Genomic DNA, 27,160 nt, shown 5'->3' on the forward strand with positions numbered 1-27,160 from the left:
CACCATGCTGTACGCATTATGAACAGGCAAAAATTAAATAAATCAGCGCGTCTATACTTTTATCACATAATTTTAACTGCCGAACAACTACTGGCGAACAACCAGTGATAAAAGACGAGGAACGAGGGCAGTGCAAACAACGAGCTGAACTTAACAGCAGCCCTAATAACTACGACAATGTTTGTGCAGACAAACAGTACACATTTTTTTTATATAGATTGCATCCCATATTCTTTAAACCATCACTGCCAACTTTAATTTCTCGTTGCATTTTAAAGCCGTCAATTTAAATGTAGCCAGCATTTTCTGCGGGAAGCATGCTGGATAACAATCGGAAATGAGTAGCAAGATACTGCCTTCTTATTTTTTGTTCGTTTAAATAAAAACAAAACAAAGACTATCAGACTTTTCGTACGTCAGGGATACTCTGAACTGCGCCAAATCAAAAGAAAACGATCCTCGCCTGAGACAACACAGGGTGCCTATGCAGTGGCGAGGAAAGAAGATCACGTAATTAGCAACGATTCCCATCGTTCCACCTCTCTTCCACGTAAGGCAGCGTCTCCCATTCTCGCTGCGAATGACAGCCGGCTCTGCGTGTGTAGTGCCTTTTGTTCCCAATCGCTTAGCTGCCGAGCCGCCGTCCTTTCCAAAAGCGCTGGGAGGAGACAGGCTGCTGAGAGAGCCGACAGGTATCTACCTCACAACTCTATGCGTGCCTAAGAGACGGCGACGACCGTTTGATTAAGAGGTGGCGTGCGTCGACAGCGACGGGAAGTAAAAAAAGAAAAAGAAAGGACGGTAGTGGCGGCAGAAACGACGAAAGCGGTCACGGGGCATTCACTCGTCAAAGCGACACGCATTTTTTTCTTCTATCTAGTTAGGAGTGTTTCGTGACAACCGAAACGATGCTGCTCTCGACTGCTTTCGTGTCTCGCGACTATACCGCGCACGACGCTGCGGTGTGCCTGGCGCCTCTATAATCGGGTCGCATCCTGCGAAGCGCTATATTTGCGTGTCATGGCTGGAAACGAGTGTCGGAGGACTCTTTACGTGCTCGTAGTGGAGACGCCAGAGGTCACATTGTTGACAACCTTACTTTTTTGGGAAGGGGGAGGGGGGTGGAGTTAACGACCAGGTATGTAGAGTGTTTCGTGCCAACGAAGAGATCGGCTGTCCGCGTAATGGGGACCTACGATGTGCGTTTGAAATGGTACTGTTCATCCCTCCCAACGGAGGGCGTTTCCACTGTGCGATGCGGTTAAACGGCCCGTATCGATATATGCACTAGTGGCCAGGAATATTGGCTCTTTCTTTCGCGTGGTTTAAGAAAGTTCTTCCGTGTTGTGTGCCCTTTTCGTTCATCATTCGCACTTGATTGGGATATAAGGAGGCATTTAATGAATGTAAATCCACATCTCATGCTCTTAATGTTGTGCCATCCGCAAGCTCATGTGTTTATTTTCATAGCTCTATACATTTTATACCCTAGCCCTCTTCTGAATAATAACTGCTTGTTTATGAGCACACACCTCTATCACACCAGTATAGCAATATTATACGTAGCACTAATTTCGATCGACGCATATTGCTTTTATTTTGATCGCTCGCCTACGCCCTTTTCCTCTCTTTATGTGTATTAGGGTTCATTATATTTTTTTGTTCCTCTTTTCCTCCATTCGAGGGCCCTACTCAACGAACTTCGACTCACTTCGGGCATGCTTGTCTTCCTACTGCCAGTCCCAGGTGGCAGCATTTTCTGCCACCCCTTCTATTCCCATCTCAGTTCGGGGAAGGACTCGCCCACTTCCTCGGCCGAACAACAGCAACAATTCTTCACTCTCCTCTCCTAGTACATCCACACTGCGTTGGCCGAATAGTGATAAGAAACTTACTACAAGGCTCAGCACCTACGGCATCATTACTTACCTTTCGAACTCTTAGTTTGCTGTTTAGGGCGTGCAAGGTTGTGCGGGGCAAATTGCAAAGGACGCGTTTCAGTTCGACGGACCTGGCTTGAGCTGTTTCCTGAAGCGTTTCTAATTCGTTAATCATATGGCTTCCGCTCATGCGGCCTCCGAGTGAGCGGCGTGAGCATGACCGAACCTCCGCTGCAGCAGCGTGCTGCTAAGCGGTGTTTGCTGTGTGCAACAGTAAATGAACATATCTCCGCTGAGTGTCGAAGAGTTCAAGGGACAGCAAGCACACTGTCTCCACTTTCCCACTGCGGCTGGTTTATTTTGGTTTAACTGAGTCGCCAAAGCAGCGCGAATCGGCACTGAGGTTGCAAACCGGCTTGCTGCAATGCCCTGAAATGCGTCCAGCATTGGCGCTTAACTTTTGTTTTTAGTTGGCACGTTCCTTCTTTCCTTTTTTTTTTGCTTCCTATGGTCTTCGCGCCTTTTATGTCTCCCAAAATTTTATTCAGGGTTGGCAGCAAGCGGAACCTTTCATACAAAAATCTGTTTGCTCAGCATTACGCAATTATTGTAAAACAGTAACTTGAAAGCAAATTCATGCGCTATTATTTTTTTAAAACATGAAAACGGCAGAAGGAACATCGAGTGGAAGAAACACAACACGGAAAGCGCTGATTAACAACTGCTCGCTTATTCGCGTTTCTTTCCAGCCACCCATATGCCCTTGCGCTGTTTTCCACCTTGTAAAGACATGCATGCACCAACTAGCTCAACAAGCTTTATTACAGAACCCATTATTAGAACAGAAGATTTGTTTACACTAACTTCTTGAGGTATATTTTAATATTTTTTTTTTGTACAGATACTTTAGGCGTATCTGAACCAACTACCGGTAGTTTCATTTGCATCACTATGAAGGGGTCTGGAACAGTTCTCCAGCCTCAGAAAAAAAAAGAAACGAAGAAAGAAAGCACGTAGAAGCACATGCCAGACTCCTGATCGACGACGGACTTAAGTGCTCGTGCCATACCTCGGATAGCTGCAGCCACATTTAAACCATTTTGCAAGCGACGAAAACCAGGACACCCCCCGCTAATAGACTTTCACGACCGCATTTAATTTTTAATGGCCTGTCCTTATCGAGAACAACTTAGAGTTGAAACTTACCATACTGACCGCGTCTGCACAGTACATTGCATATACATGCCGTAGTTAGTGAAAAGGAGCGGTTTCTGCCGTTCAAGATATCACACCATCAAGCAATTTTATGGAAACATACTGGCGAAGCGTGCCTTCGTGACTTTCGCTCATACAGTGTTTTTTTTTTTCTTGAAGCCAGTTTTGTGGCCGGGTTTGCACAGAGCTTAACGGCGCCTAAGGAGCGATATTGTGGCTGAGAAATGCTGAAGAAACTTCGGAGTGTCCGTTGATTGCAGCCTTGTGCTGTAACCAGAGTCATTGCATTAGGCGCAGTAAATAATTGTTGCGGGGTTTTCAAGCTGGAAAAGAAGAATGATTTGCACCTGACACGCGCGAGTGGTTTCACATCTGGAGGTGTTATATCCCATGCGTACTAGGCGTCTTTCTTAAACATTAAAGGGCAACTTGGGGACTTTTTATGGGAAAATATTTTACTGCAGGTTAACCCTATGTCTTGCTCATTTTCGAAAAATTATTCAGCCATGTAGACCTTAATTTCTGTACAAGCCTGTTTGGAAGTTGGCCATTTCGCGACCTCAATTAAGAACACTTGTGCACAAACAGTACTTCATTTTCAACCTTATAAATATTCCAAGCACGTTGATATCCATTTCCTGAGCAATAAATGTAAGGAAAATCAGAAGTATTCGGTCATTCCACCAGGTTGTTGAATTCAGTCATCGCATCAAACCGCTAGTTTCAAGCCCTATCCGGGCGTCTCAAGTTACACCCTCTTGGATGTGGGCGTTTTTTTTCTTTCTTATTTTTGCCATCAGTCCTCACTCCTCTGTCTACGACCGAAGGCAGCGGACGCGTTCTTGTCTGGAAGTCGCAAAAGTAAGTTCCGGTGGAACGCGCTTTCGGGCCCCGAAGCGGAATGTCCCGAGCCCGCCCAGTACCCACCCTTTCAGCATGCTTTAACTGTGTGTTTGTTTCGCTAATGCGAGCGGCGAAAGGCTGCGGGTAACGTCGGAAGATTGAACCGAGTGATGGGTTGAGTGGGGCGAAGATCCCGTGTGATTACCGTCAGATATCTAGGCCTGGTCATGGACCGCCGACTGACCTGGATGTCTGCCTTGAAGACGCTCCTCACCACGACGCAAGTGACCAAGAAGGCCTTAGAAGGGTCTCACGGACAACGCGAAAGTGAGCAGAGCCAGCCGCTTGTGCTACTGGCTTGTTCAGAGCAGCTGACGACTCTTGTTTTTTCCTGCCATCGGGATCTGACGCCAACCCGACTGAAGACCCTGAAGATCGCTCACAGTTGTGCACTCCACAAGGGGCCTAAGTTGCAAAACATGCACCTTCGCCGATGCTAAGACGTGGCCCCTCTCTCTCTTTCTCCTACATAGAGCACAGCAACGCATGGATAGGTTGCAGCAAGAGTCGGCCGAGCTTTCTCCGCACCCTTCTCAACAGCCAGCTTGTCTCGCGCATTGGCCAGCTGCGTAGGCTATACAAAAATATGATAGGAAGCCCGCCTGCTTACCACCGAACCTCTGCCTAGTTTTTTATTTAAATACTGAGCGGCCGCCGAGCACGATCGCTGCTATCGCTGCCGCCGAGTTGTTTCTGTTTGCGGGCTCCAAGCTCAGCACCGAGCTCAGGATTCCCCCCAGTCTTTTGTTGGCTGTCTACATCTGAGTCGGTGCGATCATTTCAGCCGCATGAAGTACCATAGATCTCCCGAGTCTCTCCAAAAAAAAAAAAACTGCTTCGTGCGCTGTACAACAGGAGGTAATTGTATAAGCTAGGCAGGTCCTGAACAGATGCCTCACTGTCTACAAGGAGCTATCAGTGATACCAACGAGTAGAAACGTGGCCGCAGTTGAAATCATCATGTAGCTCCAGCTTACACGGTGATGTCGCCTCCAATTCCCGGTCTGCTCCATTGCTGCAGAAGCAGCAGTCCTACACCAACGCAGAGAATGCAGCCTCTGGCGACGAGCACAAGCGGGTCCACAGCCTGGGTTCTTGACTACCTAGCCCTGGATCTGACCTCACATTCGAGTAGCCATCAACACTGATTCAATAGCCGCTCTTCCCAGCCTTCACCACCCAGAGGGAAGAAGTCTTTCTGCATCGCTGTTGGTGGTCGCGGTCCTCAACTGGAAAGACTCTGATTTCCAGGTGCTGCACAGGCCCCCTTTCCGCCAGGCCATTGGTATAAACGAGAATGTGGAGGCCCTTGCCAGGGCTGCCTCAGAGCCCTATCATTCAGCAACAACGGATGTCATCCGATTACATTAATGCGTTAGCATTAAAGGGCTTAGTGCAAGCGGAAATGGCGACCGCAGTCTGTCAGTAGCCAGTAGCAGGTAGCCCGCCCACCACGATGGGCAGGTGGAGACCTGCTTAGCAGGCTGCCAACGAACATAGCGTGCTACCTACACGAATTTAGTATCCTACCTCGGATATAAGAAACCTCAGTATATCACCTTATAACGAACCTAAGTGTATAGCCGCGGATATAACGAAGTTTAGAATGACAACTTTGGATATAACAAAAGTTTGGCTGCTAACGGAATCAAACGATCCCCTGATGATCTCCTGAGAGGTTTACTCCAGGGATGTCATCCCACCTTTCTTATCGTATGCCACGCTGACATCGGAGTCGCCGCTGGCAAATAACACCTCCTGGAGCCCAGTTGCAATATAACATGCAGGAAACACACACTGCTTTTTCAGCGACGAGTTGGCTATGTTTGGATCGGCTCCTGAAAATGCCGACATGGCCACGGCCGCTCCTCCGTATCCACCTTCGACGAGGATGACGAGACCCTGGAGCACATCGTGTGCTCCTGCCCCTAACGAAGCAGATTGCAGGGCTCTCGCCTCAAGACTTCGGTTCCGCAGCCTCCCGGCCGGGACCATGCATAATCTGTTTTCCGAGGGCCAGCAAGCCACGGCCTTCAAGTACCTGTACACCACCGGACTTGCAGCTGTCACCTGAGGCAACACATTCTTCCCATTCCCCATCCACCATACCACTCCTCCGAAATAGGCAGTGAACAGTGCTCTCTCATGTAAAATAGATGTAGTCTATACCTCCCCAACCATTATATACAATACAAGGACTACACATGACCCAACAGGCTTGTATCTCTGTGAAGGGCACTTTGCTGACATGCGAATAAGCACTTAACAAAATTGCGTTTTATAGCGTGATATAACTTTTGTAAACGCAATTAAGGCTACGTCAGTGATTGAACAAATCCCTAAGTTTTGTCACAAACATCCCCTCCTTGTTGATGTCAAACTCTGCACTGTTTTCTTTTTGTGTGTTTGTGTGAAACAGGAAAGAAAACACACTAGGCATAGGAGACAGCTGGCTCTACCAAATGGCGTGATCCGAACCTATGATGTCTCCCTTCCTTCTTTTTACTAGTGCTTCAAGTCATGAGCACTGCTGATCGTTGGAAAATGAACCACCGACTATTCCAAGTTTCCTTCCTGCTTAGGCTAAAGTCAAGTCGACAAAAAAAAAGGGACTATTTCTTGCATGTTTTAAACCACCGGTCTCTGCAAGTCTACGTGGAGGCATTGCTTATAGTCCGAAGGGTGTTACATCCTGTACACGGATTGAAGTCTTTAATAATTGTAGTTAAAAACGTAGAGTGCGTGAAACCGGCACCCTGCGTGTTCACACACAGAGATATTGGGTGCATTTGTAAAGGAAGCGGTGTAATTCTGCGCTGTGCCTCTGGAAATCATAACGTGGAGCGCTTTGCTATGAATTTCTTGTCTAGGGTGTGGGAACGCCCACTGGCACCATCTTCCACTCTCTCATTTTGAGCACTACTTTATTTTCATGTTGTCATGATCTCTAGTGACTGGGATAACTTGTTTATAATGCTCAAATGCTGCGTGCATGTTATTACATAAAAAGAGATCTTGACTAGCATGACTTCGCAAATAAACGTCGCCTTTGAAAAAAAAGCGCTCATTTTTTCCTGTTCGCAGAAACTTCTCGCCCGAATACTTTCCACGTTTTCTTTTTTTTTTTCATTTCTCTGCACGACGAGTCGCGAGAGCTCCGAATCAAATTGGAAACAGGCATCCACACTTTGGCGCTCCTGACGGTGTCTATCCTCGGGAGACCAAAAAACTCCAGCGCGTCGCTGTTCTTTAGGCCGTATAAAACAAAATGCGCGCTCGAAAAATGACGTGAGCGTACTTAAACGGCAGGAGAAGAAAGTAGCGCACTACAATTGTGTTTGCGAATCTTCGTGAGCGAGCGAAACGCAAAATCCCGAATAAACAACGAGAAAAATAAAGAAAAAGGCGTGAAATGCGAAGAAAGCAGCGGAGGAAGCGTTAAGAGCCGTTCCTCGCGAACTACCTCACTCGGTTCTCGGCGACTTTGCGTTCCCCAAGGTAGGCACAAATGGAACTCAAGAGAAATGTTTGCCGTTACTGGAGCGAAGCGCGCTCTCCATGCGCTGAGTGCGTACGTTTTCAAGTTGCGATGCCGCCCGTGTTGCTTGCGAGCTTGCTTGAGCCCTCGGCTCTGTTTCTTCGCCGCTGCCGCTCTGCTATGGCACGCTTACGCATTCCCCGGCATTGGTTCGACGGCTGATTTCAGGCTCCCGACTGCTCTCAACTCTTTGGCTTGCATGCACGCACCAATAAAACATGCAGACAGCCTTCTTCAAGGATGCAGATGAAGAGTTCACAGCCTCGGAGAACGGTAATAAAAAGGACACGAAGAAAGAGATATACATAGACAAGGGGGGGGGGGGGGGGGGGGGGGGGGCAGCTAAGAAAAACGAAGAGGAAAAAAATGCCCGCTTTTGCCTCTTCCACGCAGTCAGCAGAGTCAAACTCTGCAGTGATAGGGCTATAGGCTCGCGCCTCGTGGTTGGTGCTTTCAAGAAGCACAGTTCAATCCTCTTGCATAGGAAATCATCGCTATACGGGCTGTCTTTTTTTTTTCTAGTGCAGAATAGGACTGTTGTCTTTTATCCTGGAATGTGTGGTTCGCTGTGTTCCAGCGCGCCCCCTTCTGGCACTTCTTTTCAGCAGACGACTGACTGTTCGCGTGAGAAACTTTGCATATCGTGTTTGCTTGCGTAGCTAGCGAAGGTTCACTCAGAAAAAATAACGACGTAAAGCATTGCGAAGTAAAATATACCGGTTGTTTTGCTGCTTGCATGGTTCGCTGGGCAGAATCAGCTGCAGTAGGAAAATATGCAAAGAAAGAAAGTCACTAAGGTACTTAAAAGAAACAAAAGAACCATCAACCACATGAATAAAGAGAAAACTGTATTCAGCAAAGAGAAATAACAGCCTGAAAGCACTAACAAATATATCAGTGTAGATCCTTTAAGTGATCGTTTATCACAATACCATTTCTATCTCTGTTTTATTTTTGCAAATCGAATGACCGGCCGCGTTTTATACTTGAAATTCATACATTAATACGCTTAACAGCTGGAAAATTGTAAAGTACGAGTTGATGAAATTAATAGATTAAGGTTGTGTTACACACTGTTTCTTTTTGCACTCCATTTATTTCATCTGGGCATCTGTGAACTCGGACAATGAAATTTCCTGTTTTATGCTTCCCATCTGCAACAGTTTTGCTCGAACTTCCCTCAACGCGAAAATGAGTGAAACCGGCAATACCTACAGTTCGTGATACCTTCCGCGTGTTTGCCATGAAAAATATAAAAGGCTACTCAGCCCTCTTCAATGCCGAACAATATCTGTGGTTAAGGATAAGCATCCAAGTTGTAATATTGTGCATATTTGCCGCGCGGGCTTTCCTTCTGCTGATGTTGTGAGTGGGAGGGGTGGTATGTTTTTTGGGATGGGTGGTATTATGATACGTTCCCTTATTTTCCCATCGAGATCCATGATTTGAGGTGAGTTCGGCCTGCATTTCACGTTGACACCTTCTAGAATTTTTCTCCCGGCTGCAGTTTTGGAGAGTCGTGTTATCTGCCCTGTCAACTGCGCCTCAATGAGTTCTTCCGCCGTATATATTACGCCTAGACCCATGAGCCTAGCTGTTGGGGTGTTGGGTGGTAGTCTCAAAGACGTTTTGTATGTTCTGTGTGTTAGAGCGTCTATCCTATTTCTTTTCTTTTGTGTGAGTCTGAGATACGGGAGTGCGTAGCATATGCGGCTGAGCACAAAGGCTTCCACTAACCTTATTGTTTCTTTTTCTTTCAGTCCCTTGTTTTTGATGGTGACCCTCATTATGAGCCTAGCTGTTTGGTCAACGTAGTTAGTCAAATTTTTGATTAAGGTAGAGTTTTGTCTATTGCTTTGCAGTCGCATTCCGAAGATACTGACTTCTGTGACCGTTGGTATGTCAAGGTTGTCTATCTTGAGTTTGATGTTTTGATGACTTTCCCTGCCCAGTGGGGGATTATGAGCAGCTCGGATTTGGAAGGAGAGCAGGCCAGTCCGGCTTTTTTAGCAACTTCGGTTACTATGTTGCCACCTGCTTGTAACGCTTCTTCTACCTCCGCGTCGCTGCCTTTCTTTATCCACAGCGTACTTTCGTCTGCGTACATGCTGTGCAGGAGGAAAGCCCGCGCGGCAAATATGCACAGTAAACTTAAAGACGACAGGTCAGCGCTGTATGTCGACGATGCCGAGTACAGGCACAAAGAGGCATATGTTGTGGCTATAGCTGACCACAAAGGAGACTGCATAGCAGCTGCGACCATACCAGCGAAAAGTCCGGAAGAAGCAGAAAGAGCAGCAATAGCATACGCCATGTGCATAGAAGTCTCGCAGGAAATGACCATAATAAGCAACTCAAAAACAGCGATAAACAACTTCATAAAAGGCAGAGTACATCCCCCGCCGCAAAGCTAATTAGCAAATACCGCCCAGAAACTCGTGTCAAAATAATATGGACCCCCGCACATTCAGGCCTCCCAGGAAACGAAAATGTACACAAAATAGCCCGAGAACTAAGTATCCGGGGAGGACCAGACGCGTTCCCAAACAACGGGGCCAGCTCAGCGAGGGACCATCTACTCACTTTTAGTGAAATCACAACTTTCTATCAAAGAAGCAGATTGGAATATCCCCCTCCCAACCCCACGCTCACGCAAGAGCAAAGAACCACTCTCAGGCAGCTCCAAACGCACACATTCCCATGCATCGCAATACTTGCCAAGATTCACCCAGATGTATACTCTGCAGAATGAAAAAGCTGCGGAGAGTATGATAACCTTAATCACATCATGTGGGCCTGCAGTAAAAACCCTTTAAGCGGAAGAACCACAGAGGAGCAGTGGGAGACCGCGGTGCGCAGCTCGGACCTGTGGCAACAAAAGTTGCTCACAGAGAGAGCTGACCAGGTCGCCGAGATCCAAGAGATCAAGGCCGCCAAGCGACAGTAGCCCGCCTGCGCCAGAAGAGATTCCTCTTCAAAGACTATAAATAAAGTTTTTTCACTCTCTCTCTCCAAGTTCTAATAAAGGTTAACGAATGCGCGATTGCTGTTTTTATTCGAATATAGGTTAGGCGAGTGCTGCAGCTGATTATGTAACCTAAGACAAACTTCGCATGCACACGCACATCTGCCTTAGTCTATTATTCACTTTCCGGACTGGTCCAGGCACACATATTCTATGGAGGGTCGCGCAAGTGTCGTCATTGTTAGCGCGTTAATCTAGCGCCCGAGGGGCCGCCTTTACGACAGCTGACTCCTGACGTCCGCAGTTATGGCTGCGCCCGCCTATATACACACACAGCTTCTCCTGACACGCTGGTTACGTGAAAACGCAACATCCGCGAAAAGTCTTTCACTTACCGCAGTCTCAAGACTATAGTCTATACCCGCTCTATACTCCCCAGGACTCAGTTCTGCCTGAAAAAAAGAAATGATTACTGACTGCTCACACTGCGTGTTCACTCCGAAAAGCAGAGCGCACAATACGCACGTAAAAAATGTATTGGGCGATTTAAAGAAAACGAAACGAAATAATCGCAGCGGTGGCCTAGTGGTCTGAGCATCCGCCTCGCTGTTCTGCCAGAGAGTGTTGCCCCTGAAACGGTGTCCACAACAGCCGGTATCGTTGAACCAGCTGAGGATAAGGTGGCTGTCGGACTTGACTTGTCCGGATAAATCCTGCAGACGCACAACACATGCCGGTCCTAGAGGGAAAGCTCCGATGACTACCCGTACGTGTTTTATGGGGCACAGGGAGCAATATGGTGGTCGTGCGGAGGGCCCTATTTTCTGACTCAGCTCTCACTGGCTCGAGGTCTACGGTGTTCCTCGTTGATGGTAGTGGTCTGGAAGTTCCCGAGACAGAATTCTATATTGCTTACTGTTATTTTACTTGAATGGCCCTGGCGAAGTGCATGGAGGCACCATTGTACGATGTCATGACTGGAAATGTACCAGACGCCCGTGAGCCTTAAAATCCTGATATGAATTGGAAAAAATCGGTAGCCGTTGCTAAATTATGTCCTGGCATAGTCAATGACGAGGTTTCCAGTAGAAATGGCGAGGACGAGGGCTCAAAAGTGGCATTGGCTGGAAAGGAAGTTGCCGGACGAAGTAGGGAAAATACTGCTTTAAATGTTCAGTGAAGAGGAATCTGAACTCGTCTTTTTGCCGCCGGAACTCAATCTACACGTTCCGAGCATTCTTACAAACTTCGATTTATTGCCCTGTGAGGCCGATTTGTCTAATTAAATCGAGTTAACGTCTGGCTCCCGCCTTTTTTTTTTTTTTTAATTCTCCCCCGTACGGTGGGCCGAGTCGACCAACGCGTGGAGTGGCTTTCACCCAGTCCCGTGGCGGCTTGCCGCTCTGCCATCGGCGGAGTAATACGTAGTAATCCATAGAAGCAAATAGACCGCGCGTATTTTTATTTCTGCGGGCTTATTTTGCGCCTATATAATCTGCTAATGAAGCTGTTTATGAACGCAAACCTAAAAAACAAAATAAGGCGAAAGCAAAGCCTCCACTGAGCTGGCTGAAGGCACTCCACGCGTTGGTCGACTCCGCCCACCGTACGGGGAGAATTCAGAAAATAAAGGCAGGAGCCGGACGTTAATTCGATTTAATTAAGGAAATCGGCCACACAGGGCAATAAGGCGAGGTTTCTAAGAATGCTCGGAACGTGTAGATCGAGTTCCCGCGGCAAAAAGACGAGTCTGCAGATTCCTCTTCAGTGCACCTTTAAGCGTCGGTCCCTTGCAGTTCACCAAGGAGGTTTTAGAAAAAGAGCAAAGAGAGGATGGTTCAATGAAGGCGTGTTGGCTGAAAGTAGGAAAGGTGTTCCATGGAAAGTGTTCGCACTCATATTTTGTCAAAAAAAGTTTGCTGTACCACCTCTATCATCTCGCCTCTAGCAGATAGGTTCGACAGGTAGTACTTCCAAAGTCTTGCAGATCACAGTTGTTAAGGCTTGCCCACGATAGCCCGTTGGCGGGACATCAGGGCACTAAGAAGACTACAGATCGAGTTCTGAAATAACATCACACTCGCATGCGGGAGATGCAGGTTTCAATCCCCAGCGCCACCACGTACTCACCGGTGGCACAGTGGGTAGAAGCATCCCCCTGGCCCGATGCCCGGCTTCTCTCCGGTGAATTGCTTGGAAAATAGGTCCGCGACCACACCTTGTGAAAAGAAAAATACCTTGTACCTTGGCGTTCTTTAGCTAACGCTTCCCTTGCGCCATAAAAATTCCCCATCATCATCATCATCATCAAAAACAAAGTACTTTATATTTCGCACATGCAGACAGTCCGAAAAACGTAGAATTTTAGCATCTACAGTCGATGCACTTGATTCTAGAAAGCACGGTGCTTGCTTTGAATAGCGATTAGTTGCTGGACCTGCTGTCAGCTTCCGCCGGTCCCGATCGGACATCGCAGACTTGTGTGTGCCACAGTTCCGCTTCCTTAGCTAATGTCAATGCCAGGGCACTCGGAAGAACGTATTCAGTGCACATACAGACGATGCAGGCGTCTGAAAACAATTTCGGCACGAGAGAAGCGCATATTAAGCACCTTTTACTTTATTTGCACCACTCTTCTATTACAATAAATACCGCACAGGGTAAATAAACAAAGAGGTTTTAATTTAGCAAGTTGGCTAAGTAACTCCATTTTTGCTTGCTAATCAGTATAGGCAAGTACTTCAAAAGCAAAGACCGAGTCACTGTAATAATGCTATTGGTTTCCCTTCAAATCCGATTGCAAATAAAATGATAACACCATGTATCTGTACACTGAAAACCCCAATTATGAGCACCAAGTCCTCCCCCCCCCCCTCTCCCTCTCTAAAAGAAAAGCAAGAAGTGAATCTCAAGGGAATCCAGTGCGCTGCGACAATTCACATTTGAATTTTAATGTCAAATGCGAATCACGTACTTCTGCTTCAATTCCGCAACAATAAAAGGCTTAGAGAGATGGAGATCAAGAAAGAAAGCATGTGAAAGTGGCACAAGTCGGATAAACCCAGCCTTTTTTATTTGCGCCCATTTCCGGCTGCGGAAAGCAGCGCAGGTATATTATACACGGGCTAAAGGAAAAGGCATATAAGGACTCTTACTCAGGCTGGCGCGGCTTGCAGGATGCGTTCTCGCACCTATAACCTCTCACAACCTCAGGGCCACGCTCCTTACAGGTCCCGTCTCAAATTGATCGTGGAGAGGAGAGATTGCCCCCCTCACCCACTACAGATTTCTCTCGTACCCTCCTCCTCTACCGTGGGCTTCAGCAATTCGGGTGCTGCTGGTTCCAGTTTTACAACCAGTATATCTTCCGCGGTGTGGCCTTTTACGGGTTACGTCCTCCTGGATTAGACACGTGGTGCAAAGGGACGGAAGGGGAAAAGGACGAGGAGGTTAAAGAGGGATCTAGGCCTCAAGGAAAACGCAAAGAGCCCCAACCCCTGCCTTCAACTCGGCCTGCTGCCGCCGGCAGGGGTGAAATAACAAAAAAGAAGCAAATTCCCAAAAGGCACCCGAATTTCTCGCAGCTGCGGCTCGTCGATCTGCCATTTGTTAATGGGTCGGCCCTTTCGAGCTCGTTTACGGGAAACATTTACAGCCGCTCTTTCTAGGGCCATCTCTGGTACGATGGCGTCCCCGCCGCTTCGCCGCTTCGCCGTGTTCCCCTGTTTCTTTTCTTCTTTCTCTTTTTATTCTATCTCGCCAGTTCTCGTTTCCTTCGATCGTAGGCTATCGTTTTGCGTTTACGAAACTGTTTTTTTTTTTGCTTTTTGATGGCTGTGGCGGCTGTCTGTGCGCACTTCGAATGTGAATGTCGGTGCGGCGGCATGTCTCCGCGCTGCCGTCGCTGCCGCAGCGCGGCGCTGCAGGTGGTGCTAAAAGCACTCCTTTGGGTTTGACACGAATGGATCCCTCGTTGGACCTTTCAGCGCCTAGTTCATCGACCCTTTCTTTTCTCTGGAGAGGGGAGATTTATAACCGATGTGACACCGACCCCCGATGTATCGACAACCTGCCAGTTGCACGCTAATGTGCTGCAGTCGATAGAACAAGCTCAGCACAGGAAAATTTAGCGTCACAATTTTAAGCTTCGCCGTGACGTCGGGATCATCCGCTAGTCCAGGGAAACGCGGGATACTGCGAAGTAGTTGTCGGTCTCGAATGGCTGTGTGGCCGTCGCAGCTTTTCAGTACCTTTAACGAAGCCACCAGCGAATGACGAAACTCGTAATTTTCCAGTGAGCTCCGTGCGAGTGGGACACCCAGCTCACTGGGACAATCAGCGGGAAACGAATAAAGCAACGGCAAAATTTATAAAACTGATATTGTGCAATAATCGAGTATACGCTCTAGCCTTCCGCGGCAAAGAACCACATGGAGAAATGAGACGACAACGCTTGAGGGAGTCAGCACAGACAAGGTTAATTGGTGGACAGCAGCAGAGGCCTTTGCCCTGCAATGGCTACAGTTGGAGTGATGATGATGATGGCGACGGCGACAGCAATGACGACGTTCTAATACAGGCTGAAGGGCAGTTCAAAGCAAAACCCTTGTGCACATTACAACGCAGATTTTTTAGCGGTTTGAGCATTTACCTACTTTGGTAATCGAACAAAAGGTAATTCTTCAATGCATACATTTTATTGTTTCTTCATAAATTTCCACCTCCCTTTTTTCTCTTTTTCTGTATCCGAAAATTACTACCAACACATCAACGCAGACGTCACTGAGATAACGTGAATCACACGAAACACTTTTGTTTGGCTTGGACTTAAATGATCAGAAACCAAGACAAATCATTGAAGAGACCAAAATAAAAAGGCGGATAAGCATAGGAAGACAAATATGTTCGGTATTTTGTCACAAGTTAAAAAAACGCTTTTTAATTTTATCCCGTTTGCAGCAGTGGAAGACGGCTGGTGAACTTTCTCGTTTAATTCCCCTGAGGTAGATAGTATAAGTTTGATATATACGTTCATTTTGTTGTACGTTTCCTCACCATTCATACTGCTCTGGCAAGCCTGAAAGGAACTTCAATTCCACGTATCGGACATCGTTGTTTGGGGTCAGCGTTCTCTTAGAGCTGAATCGCAACCTTCACTGCGGCTGAACTTTGGTCCTGCATTGAACGATGGTCCTGGGAAGTGCGATTCAGCCATAGGGATTTCTACGTGACAGAAGCAGGACTTCGTTGAGGGTTTTTCTTTTACTATTTCATTTATGAGCCAGTAATTTTTTCCTAAAGCAATTCCCCCGTTACATTTTGGTTCAATGCGGACGTCTTCGCAGAGGTTGAAGGCAGTCAGCTCGACCAAAGCCAAGAAAGCCGCCGAATATCGACATGATAAGAAATCTAGTTCAGCAAAGAAATATATTTCTGTTCCATTTACGATATTGATTTAGCATTGGCTGGATCATTAATTTGACCATTCGTTTCATATACCAGTACATTCCTTCACGCATTCAGACTTCTAGAGTTGAAGCCTCAAAACCCAGTTTCCCCGTCTGGAGCTCGATGCTTGCACCCTACTCTGTAATAACATGCCCGAAATAAAGGGCTCGTTTCCGCTAACACACCAGTGCTTCCCTTGCTAAGCTAGTAGCAAGAACCCAAACTTAAAAGATGCGATTGGATGAACGGATGGTAGGAGGGGCCTGGCTGTTCAGTCTTTTAATTCAAGACTACACGGTACCACGTACAGGAGCAAACCAGCAAGAAACTTCATTTCTTCCCTTAACAAACAGAAAAAAACGGGCAACCAGAAAGAAGCGTGGCAGAGGAAAGCAACCACCGCGATTCTTCTTTTCGTCGGGCGATGCACTTCTTTTGATCCATCTTCCCGCTGTGCCGGGCTCTCTTACTCGGATCCTTTTGCCCGAGTCCTTTCAAGTCGAATGAATGGGGAGCCGCTGTTGCCGTTGTCAAGAACAGAAGGCTTTGCGGTCGGGCTTCCCGCTTCTTATAAGCGAGACCCCCATCAGAGCGCGCCTCACTTGACATCGGCTGCTTGTGTGCGAGCCCTCCTTATCTCCCGCTCTTTCTCCAGGCTCAGTTCCATCGGCCCAGCGCCTTCCGTCCCGGCATTCCGTTTTTAAAACGGACTTCCTCCTCTCTTTCTTCAGGCGCGCATCCAAAGCGAGCCAGGTCTGTTAGCGATCTTAGTAAAGTCGATGCCAAGAAGTCCTTTATGCAATGCAGCTCCGTACAAACAAGCCAAGTGCACCACGGTTTCTTTGCGCGCTAACATGTGTATGTGTGCGCCTGTGCGTGCGTGCGTGCGTGCGTGCGTGCGTGCATTCTAGACTCGAAACTTTGCAAACTAGCTGTCTCTTCCAAACCGGATGGCTTACTACGTTTGTGTTCTCTGTGCTGCGCAGTTCGAACTTTTTACTCTATTTAGGAGTTTCATGGGAGTAACGACAAGAAGACAGCAACCGGTATAGCATAATGATTTGTTCTCTTGTCTGCACTTGCAAGGGAAACTGACAAACTTTCGCGCTCGGCAACTGCCTGTTTAAGCGAACTCGTTGTTATGACAAAGAGTTGGCGCCACGGAAGCTGCTGCTAAACAATGGCCGAAATTCCTTGCTGGTTGCATACATGAATTCCAACGGAACGAGGCTGACTGAACGAAAAAGTTTTTGACAGAACCAACCAGGAACTGGAATCAATCTGGGGAAACTGTAGAATAGGAATGAGGCGGCGCACACAAGAACACAAGGAGCTATATCTGCACGCGCACCTCGGTTCAGGCAAGTGTTGGAAGGCGTGCACGAACCAGCGACAGAACGAGATAGCGCACAAAGAAGATTTATACTGCTTCGCAACAGAAAGAAAAATCTAAACAAAACAGGAAATGCAAATGCTGTAGCGAAACTGCCGGGCGACGCGTAAAGGTTATACAAACAACCATGCGCTCGCGGTAGCGTGCAGAAACGCGCAAGAAGCGGGCGAGAGGAAAAGGGGACAAGGGACGCTCCGGGCAAATATAGAAAGGAATGCCGTCTCCTCCACCTCCTCCACACGCGGGTCTGCATGACGAAGAAGGGCGCGCGTGCATCTCTTTAGTTTTGCTTTGCTTGCTTTGTTTTTGTTTTGCCCAGACTTGCGTACACGGTAAGCAGCAGCGGCATCAGCCACGATCGGTCTCCGCAATGGCCCCCTTCGTTCTCCGATTGGCGCCGCTTCCGGAGATAATGGCGAGCGGAGGGAAGAAGCAAAAAAATAGAAACAAAGGATAGGAGAAGAGGGGCCAATTTAATTCGCCGGCCCCGCGGGAGGCAGCAGCGACATCGACACCGCGTTCGGATGCATGTCGGAACCGAAGCGCCGCTTGCTCCTGCTGCTGCTGCTGCTGCTGATGCTGTTGCTTTTTCTGCCGCTGCATGCCGGCGCTGCTTAGGGTCTGCGCGAGGCACCGGCGTCGCATCTATACGTAAACGAGTTTGTCGCGCTCGCGCTCGGCCCGCTTCCTCGGTTCTCTTTTCTTTTCTTTTTGTATCCTTCTTTCTGTTATCTCCTGTCTCGATTGCCCGAAACTTTGGTGTGCGTCGCGTTGGTGTTTTGTGTACTTTTGTATTTACGTGCAGATCGTGCCTTTTTTGATTAACCCCGTCCGTCTGCCTCCAGTCCCGTCGCCCCAAAGGTGAGCGATGGTCGCAGTGATGGGGCAACTTGAGAGCCGTTGAGTTGTGGCACTGGAACGAGATGCGCATTCCAGTGGGAGTCGCTTTCACTCGCGTTATTCCCTTGGCTGTTATTCGAGTGAGAATGCCCCGAATTATTAAAATAAGCCTTCAGGAAATACGGATTACTAATCATTTCTGAAGTTTTGGCATGCGAAAGTTCTTGATGAGCAACCCTGAGAGCCCCGCGACTCAAGAGAGAAGCCAGCAGCTTGTATGTCGTTTTCCGCACTTGCTACTTGATGAGAGATGTGGCCAGGAACAGGTTGAACCAAGTAAACGCTGAGAGGCTGTCACTGGCCCCAGTGTACTCGCGTCCGAATCTGATATCTGATATTTATGAGTTGTAATGGGACCTTGCAGGATAAATAGGATTTGCAATGCGTCCTTTACTAATGTAACTCTACACGTCATTTAATGGAGCTGCATAGAGCTCGCAACTTGCCATACATTAAGGGTGCAGCATGAGGAGGCTGTAGTTTACCGGTACTCACCTACGGGGGATAATCCTGGAGGTTAACGAAAAGGGTTCAGCTTAAGATAAGCAAATGCAGTGACCTATGGAAAGAAAAAAGACTGGAGGGACACTTGAGCTCCGCCTTACGGGTATGACGCGTAGTGTCAATTAGGTAAGCAAACTAAGAGGAATTGGTGATTCTCTACTTTACATTCATAGATCATTGGGAGCCATCACACTTCTTCTGACGCATTGACGCAGAGGTTAAGCGATGCGCCAGAGCAACGGGAGGTGGCTGTTTGAAGCATAGCAACGGGTGGGGCTTATGAGACCCAGGTTGCTCTTGCCGAGCCACCTCTTGTGGTCAGTCATTAATTTAATTGTCACTTGCCACGGTAGGCAGTGTGCTCACAGTCCAGTGGGCAGGTTTTGATGACGTCACAAAACCTCGTGACCTAGGTGGTGACGTCAGACCAGAGTCCCCGCAGCTCTCCCGAAGGTCATGTTGCACACACGGCGATACCCGGCTTTACCTAGCAGAGTGAAGCTGTCGCTTCAAAATGATAGGTGTAACGTTAAAGAGACCGCAAGCGGATAGAGTGGGCGAGGGAACAAACGCGAATTAACGACTTCCATGTCGAAATCAAGAGGAAAAAATGGGCTTGGGCAGGGCATGATGCGAAGGCAAGATAACCGCTGGGCCTTAATGGTAATAGAGTGGATTCCAAGAGAAAGCAAACGTAGCCGGGGGCGGCTGAAAGTTAGGGTGGGCGCATGAGATTAAGAAGTTTGCGGGGATACGGTGGCCGCAGCTGGCAAAGGACCGAGTTAATTGGAAAAAAATGGGAAAGGCCTCTGGCCTGCAGTGGCTGTAGTCAGGCTGATGATGATGATGATGTGGAGGCGGCTACATGCGCCTTCTTTAGACTCAACCGCATGCTGTATACATTCAGTACAGTTGGGCAAAAGCATATGAAACTACCAAATTTTCACTGGATCCCCGTTATTGGGGAAGGATAGATAACGACCTAATGTTTCTCGCTGGTGCGTTTTGCCTGCATGCATACCTTGAGGTCATGAGAAGTGGGCCTGTAAGAAATATATTTCGCCTCCACTCACTCACTCAAACTCAGATCCTCTGACACTTACGCGAACTAAAATCCATAATCACTCTCAAAGCGGCTCCTCACTCTCACATATGTAACTGTTATTCTAACTACGGCGAATTGAAGAGCCTGCCAGGGCCTTTACTTAAATAATATCGGGGCTCATCACGCGCTCTGCTGCAATCATGAAAATTTTATAATAGAACTTGCCCTCACCAACCCATCACAGATATGCTCTCCATGCCGAGACAAAACAGAAAAAGAAGGAGCCCCCCCCCCCTCCCAAAAAAAAAAGAAGAAAAAAAAACGTAGTTTTCTGCTGAGAAGTCCTTGCTGCCTATAGTCGGATACAACTTAAGTCTGCAGTTAAGCTCCGCCCATATTCAGCCTTCGCGCACAGAATTCCTCCACGACGAAAAAGTAGTCCGCTGGTTAAACGCTTCTTTTTACGTTAACAAGAAGCTTATGACAAGAAAAAAATTATGACCTCTAGAATTTTTATTCACAAATTGTTAGATATAGTGAAACATTAAAAAGCTGATTTCGTTAACAGTTGCGATTGGCCAGCGGAGTAATACAAGACGGCGCGGACCGCAGCCCAGTGTTAGCAACTGCTGTTTTTTTAAGTTGTATCCTACTACAGCTGCGTAGTCTGAAGGAACATGAATATGGTCGGTTGTGTAGCAGCCGCACCACTCTAGTAAATCTTGTGGTTCGAGGATGACAAACTTCCACCTAAATGTGATATGCACCAACAGGGGGAATGTAGGAGCGAGCTGTAGTAGAATATCTTGTCACGTACCCAATAAAGTGAGCGGCAGTTGAGAGCTTTAATCATTTCAGGCACTCGAAATCAATTCGGAGCCCTCCAATACAGCGCACCCCATAGCCTATGAGCAGTTTAGACATGTTAACACATAACGCCACACAAACAAATGTAATAAGGAACGATCGCCTCCATATCGCATCAGCCTGTCCTGTATATTAAAAATTACATTTGAAAGTTGGTGCCTGCTATTCTCGTCATCGTGCGAAGCATCGCAAAATTACTGTGTATCCGCATAACTGCCTCTACAAAAGCAAACAAAAGAAGTGAAATGGAACAGAATAAATAAAAAATCAAACTAACCCTGCCATTATTGACTTATCGTGAACATGGTTTTTGTATGCACACGAGTAAAAAAAAAAATAGAAAGAGACGGGCATGTCGCTCGCGCCAGACGCAGCCGCACAGCGAGGCACAAACGAGCACGTCAATGTCTGCCACGTCTCTGCCGTCACGACCTCTCTACTTAGCCTGACACGACACCGGGCCGTATCGAATGGCAGCTTCGCGTTGCGATCAATTTTGCGTGCACTTTAGGTGAACAAGCGGCGGCAGCGGCCACTTGTTTCCAGCGCTGCGTGCGAATATCGCGCCCCGCGTTGAATCATCAATAAACGCTACGACCCACGGCCTGCATCACAAACACGGTAACAGCGCCACCCCCTCCCTTTCCCAACCTCTCCCCGGCCCACCCCGCGAGTGCGCGCGTCGTTGTTGGAACAGCCCCCGATTGCGGCGCTACGCGGAGAACACGTGCGGAACCCGAAACGTCCGTCCCTTCACTTGCAGCACGCAGGGAAAGGAAACATTCGATCCATATCACGGAAAAAGCGCTGTGCGAATCGTAGGAGGTGGGATGGAGGGTGTGGGGGGGTTGCTTCCCTGCACGTGCTACGAGCGACGCCACTCTCTTCGTATATGCCTGTTTATTTAGTTTCTTTTTGTTTGTGGGTTCCTGTGCAAGTGTGAAAGCTTGTTCGTGTGCTGGGCGTAATTTTAGCATTCTTTTCTTGGTTGTTTTCTTTGCGATGTTTGCTTTTTCCGTCCTCCGAGGCAGCCTTTTGTGCGACGAGGGTGGCTGCCAACTGACGTTTGCAACGTCTCAATCAGCACCGCCCAAACATGTCTGCCGCACGCGTCGCGATTTCTGGCGCACATTTTAGTTTTGACCTGAGCCTGTTCTTACGTATTATACCGCATGAGCGCTCGGGAGCATGTTGTCAGAAGTTCGATCAATGGTGGTTGCTTTTCGCTCTGCGCCGTTCTGAACGAACAGCAGGAGCTGTTTGCAGAACAGAGAAAAGTAAAGGTTCGCGCAGAAACAGAAGAGATTTGAAAGGTCGAAATAAAAGATATTAGATTGAAAAATCTCTCTCTGAACAAAAACTTGCAACGCGACCGCATTTGAAGCTCGATTTGACAAAACTGCAATTGATCTAACTTCTGCCGCTGCCCATTGAGCTTTACGTCTGTCATGCAGCAGGTCGTTATCCTAGAAAAGCCACTGCTGAACTGGTTAAACGCTTTGGTAATAGCAGCAAATTCGCTATTTTTTTTTTCTGTAGTTTTGCAAGGATAGAAATGGAGGTGGCCTTGAAATTGTCCACATTCTTACAATCTAAATCAGTCGAGCATTAGGCGTCGTTTTGTAATCCAGAGGGATGGTGCATTCCGTTTCTTTTTTTTTATTTTTAATTGTGGTCACGCCATAAATGGCGCAGAGCTGTGCTCGGTTTCAACCTCGAGCCGCTCGGGTAAAGCTAACCGTCCGTGATCTTGCGTTCCATTACTCAACCAAAGTTGTCCCGCCTTGTTTCCGCATGAAAGACCACGTAATAATTTATCAAGTCCAACAATTGTGCGATAACAAAGGATATGTCTAACCCTTGATCTCCACTCTTGTCTTCGTTTATTTGTTCATGGAAGGAGACTAGACACGCTTGTCGACAAGACATGTATTGTGAAACCTCACATTTTCTGCTCACACGTCATGAAAGTAGCTGTTTCGCAGTCATTGCAATTAGGTGTCGCAAAACGGCAGGGATATATTTCTAAGCGTAAAAGCAGCTGTAGAAGAATTGTTTCCCTCGGTTTTGAAAATGGCACCCAAGCTAAATTTTAGGATTTTGAAAAATAAAATGGTAATTATATTTGTTCTAAAGCGTCCTAACAGAAGTAACGAAAGTGCAAGAGAAAGTGGAAAATAAATAAAGGAATAAAAAAGACGAGAGTTAAATTTTTGGGCACTTTGAGAGTCGTTTCTAGCTACAGTTTTGCTGACGCATCTCTCACTGCACGGAATCTGTTGTAGAAATCTGCAGGAAAGCGCCAGAAGCGCCCTCTGTGGTTTTCAACAGCATTACTTTGTCAACACGGCACATCATCGTACCATGTTGTCGTCCGCATTGGCTGCCATTGTGCGCGTCCCAATAATGTCACTCGCTGCGTCAAACGAGCAACGAAGTAAAAATGAAAACATTTATGCTAACAGAAATTGTCCTTGATGCTCTTTATTATTTCTGAGAGCCTCCCTTTCGCTTCGTGTTCCTCATCGACATTTCAGCACGTATGCAATATTTACATTGACTGATGTTCCTTTAATATTTACTCCAATATCCCGTGATGTGTCAAGATAAAATAGAACGCACCGGTCGCAGCTCCAAGCCGAAAGAACGCTCATAAAAAAAGGGCCGTGATGACAGCGAGCTAAATAATAGCATTCTTCGTTTTAGCCGACAAAAAAAAAAAAAAGGCCAGAGAAAAGTCAGGCACGCCGCGCTATAGGTGTGATATCGAGGGAAATATGAGGACAGCCCGCGAGAGACGCCGCATAAAGCAGGAGGCCTAGAGTGCCGTGCGCGTATAGTAACGGCGGGATTCTAAATTTCGATGCTCAAGTATTCTGACAGATGACAGGGGGAGGATTCGTTGAATCTAGACTAAGAAAAGTGAAACAAAACGGAAAACAGAAACAGAAAAAAAAAGTGTACCTTGTGGATCGGTAAAACGTGATGGTGACGGTGTTCTTCCGTGTGTGGGGTGGAGGGAGTGAGTGAGTTGGAGAATGAGCTGAGAGAGAGGGGAAAAGAAGTTTGCAATGGGCGGCAGAAACAGGGCACTGACGGTGAGGTTGAGGTAAGCGAGTGGCAAGGGGGGTTGCGTTGGTTGGTTGGAAGGGAAAGAGAGGCGGGGGGGGGGGGGGGGGGGTGCTGAGGGGAGAGCGAAGAGGAAGGGTATAGAATGAGACTGCCAGGATGCAAGGCGTGAGAAATCGAAGTTTGCGTGTAGCCCCGGAACGCGCACGTCAAAATCAGCGCCGCCGCGAACGTCAAGGGCGTAAATCGACGCGCAGAAAAATTGCCCCGCCCTGCCAGCGGCGTCCAAAAGGCGGAAGAAAATGAAGAGAAATAAGACGACGACGCCGCGCAACGCCAAGAAGAACGTGCGCTTGTACGCCTGCGGCTTCTCTTTGAAGCGCCGTGCTCGTTGCATGCGCGCGCGTGCTTGCACCGTTTCGATCTGCATCGAGCAGAATGACGCACGCGTCTCAGTCCAAAAGCGTGTACGCAGCGGGCCAACAGACGCTGCCGGTTCTGTTCGATGCAACCAACCTGCGTTCGAATGCTAGGGCGGAAAGGTTTTGTTCGGGCGACGACACCTCGGTTCCGCCTCAGTTCTCAAGGGGGCGTTGCGGACGTCATGGCTCAACGTATGCGTTGAACACTGCGAGTGTGTTCCGACACAGACGTGCGAATAAAGTGGCAAGTAGGCAGCACAATAGGATTCGTAACAAACACATTTTAGAGACGAACATGTTGCAGCCACAGAGAACAGCCTCTCTTTGTAGTGCAACCAAAAAAACCAGCATTGTTGGCAGAGTGAAAATCCACATATAGAGTGATCGAACCAGCAACAAAAGGTGATCTGCATCGTTTCCCCTGAGTCTCCTCAGCTTCGATCAGGGCGGAAGGTACAGTTATCACATGTACGAAAAGAGAAGTCTGTTTGGAATCAACATCTCATTCATTTAAAAGTAAGTTCACGCCTCTGTTAGCCAAAACGTTTGGTTTAAATGTTCAGAGCTGACATGCATAGAGAACGAACACTATCATGTTGGTGTAGCCAGTTCTTTCAGGAAGGCAGCCAATATGCACGACTACCGGATTCAATTTTTTTTAATGCGCAAGCGCCCTTCGGCATAAGACAGTTGTTGTCGATGTCACTCGTTGATGCCTCTTCACTCGTCGATGCCTGCAGGGCTCGATACAGCTTCTTAGACATGTGAAGCAATGTAGGATCCATGCGAGCTAGCATGCATCATAAGGTGCTGTTTTGAGCTCTAGGCTCGTAAATGACGCCAGCGTACTCCCCAGTGTGTCGTTCGAGTGTTCTTAACAAGTTTGTGCACGTCTGTACATGGCTGCATGCCGAGTAAACGGCAGTGCAGCCGCGTTACAGTGTATACTAATATAACATTTGGTTCTGCAGAAAATTCAGAGCTCACCTTCGTTCACTAGCCCTCCCAGCTTCGAGCCATGCAGCACAACCGTAAATTTATTGCCATGTTATCCCTTCTTTAAGAACCAGCAAATGTTTACGCTTTTTGTTTATCTACCGATAGCATTGCTTGCAACCTTATTAAAGACTAGAAAAGAGGCATTCGCGCAGGTTTGGGATCGCCATCCATTCGACTTCTTTGCACTGAACTTGCACTGTTGGTGTTTTCAGTCGCGAAAATACGAAAACGGCAACATTTGGAAAGCGTTTGTGGAGCTAATGACTTCTTGGCGGCATTCCATTTCAAGGACCTCGAAGCATCCGGAGAGCGCTAAGCAACTACTGAAGAAGGGACTTCTTTGGAATTGGAGCGCTATTTGATTGGGGAACACGCAATAACCACCGTCCTTACGCGCTCAGTTATTGCCATTCTAGGTATGCCTGGAATGAGAAACTTTCATATTCAGCGCGTTCTAGAGGCCATCTCCTAGAGGCGGATACAGAAGGCTGAAATATTCTTTTTCAGGCGGATACAGAAGGCTGAAATATTCTTTTTCGGTTTTGCATATAGTAAATCTGGGAACCTTAAATGCACGCTTTTTATTCCCAAGATGGTTACAGTGTGCTGCAGTTTTTTCTCTATTATATTTCCTTTCAGAGATTTTTCTCTGCATACCACAGATTTCTGCATGGCGCGCATTCATGGAAGGAACTGGCATTTCAGAAATTAATAGCCATATATTCAGCAGTTAATAATCTGCTCTGGAAACAAGGTTCACAAAGGAAGGTGCTCACCGGTTCACTTTCAACCGAACGCGAATGCGGAGCTCACAGGGCGATTGGAATTCTTCATCAACTTTTCGCTTAGCGCCGTCGTTAAAAATCAGCAATTAAACGGAGCTGTTGTGATTGTTTTGGTTCTTACCGCTCTAGCGAAAGCATGCAGCGAAGCACAGGCCTTTTGCTTTAAGTTTACGAATCATTTCTTTATATTTCATACGCATTCTAAGCGTGGTTTAAATAAGAACTTTGGGAATACTGTGAAGCGCTCAGAAACCTTTATAGTGCAGCCCATGGTTGCTAAGCCAAAGGCTTTGTCTTATTTGTTCGTTCTTGATGGCAAATCTCTGCGAGTGTTTTTCTCTGCGAGGGATTTTCGCTTTACTGAGAGCACCAAAACAGGGGCCAGTGTGAAGTTTGGTAAAAAACTACACTCGGTTAAAACAAATGGTTGCTGCTACTGCAAAATATTACCACGCTGCTTCCGTAAGCTAACTAATGGCGTCTCAACCTCCGGGGAGCAGCTGCATTGTTCACGCCAAACCGCAATTAGTTCTCGGATAAAAAATTACCTCACCTTCAAACCCGAGAGTTTCGGCGTAGTGCTAAGTCTGAATCATGGAACGATCCTCACTGCCGACAAGGCTGCAACCTTCCGGCCCGCAGTATATACCTATCCTAATGGTAAGTACGCGGATTACGGGCCCTTCAGCCCACCACATTCCAAGGAATCTCAGCTTCCAGTGCAAACAGTAGGCTCGAAAAAAATAAACAAACAAGCGATCAAATCTAGCGATAAAGCCTTCGTAAGCGTCGAATAAATGATCGTTCTAATGCGCTCTCCCGATGTTTGGCGAGATCCGCAAAGACTTACGACGGGCTGCGCTAACACAACGGGCCTCAATTCTCCTGCCAAGCCTCTCTTGCCCTGATGGATGTCGGCGCTTCCGCAAATGTCAGGAAGTCGGGAGATCGACGCGTCGTTCCTCCCACAGAGGGCGCTCTGGGCGAAGCCGCGGGGGCTTATACGCTATATATACTGCATCAGCGCGAGCCATTAGCTGCTGCTGCCTCCTCCGCTGTCGCTGCTGCTGTCCGTGTTGACATTCCGGCGTCACGGTCGCTTCCGGCGCCCAAAATCTGCGCGGCCGCGCCGCTGTGCTATTGTCTTTGGCTTCAAAACTTTGCGAGAGAACAGCGGAGCGTTTTTGGTCGTCGGTGCACGGCGCCTGTTTGAACGGTGCCCGTCTC

Source organism: Amblyomma mixtum, chromosome 5 (genome assembly GCF_055824585.1).
Source record: "Amblyomma mixtum isolate Tamu chromosome 5, ASM5582458v1, whole genome shotgun sequence".
NCBI lineage: Eukaryota > Metazoa > Arthropoda > Arachnida > Ixodida > Ixodidae > Amblyomma > Amblyomma mixtum.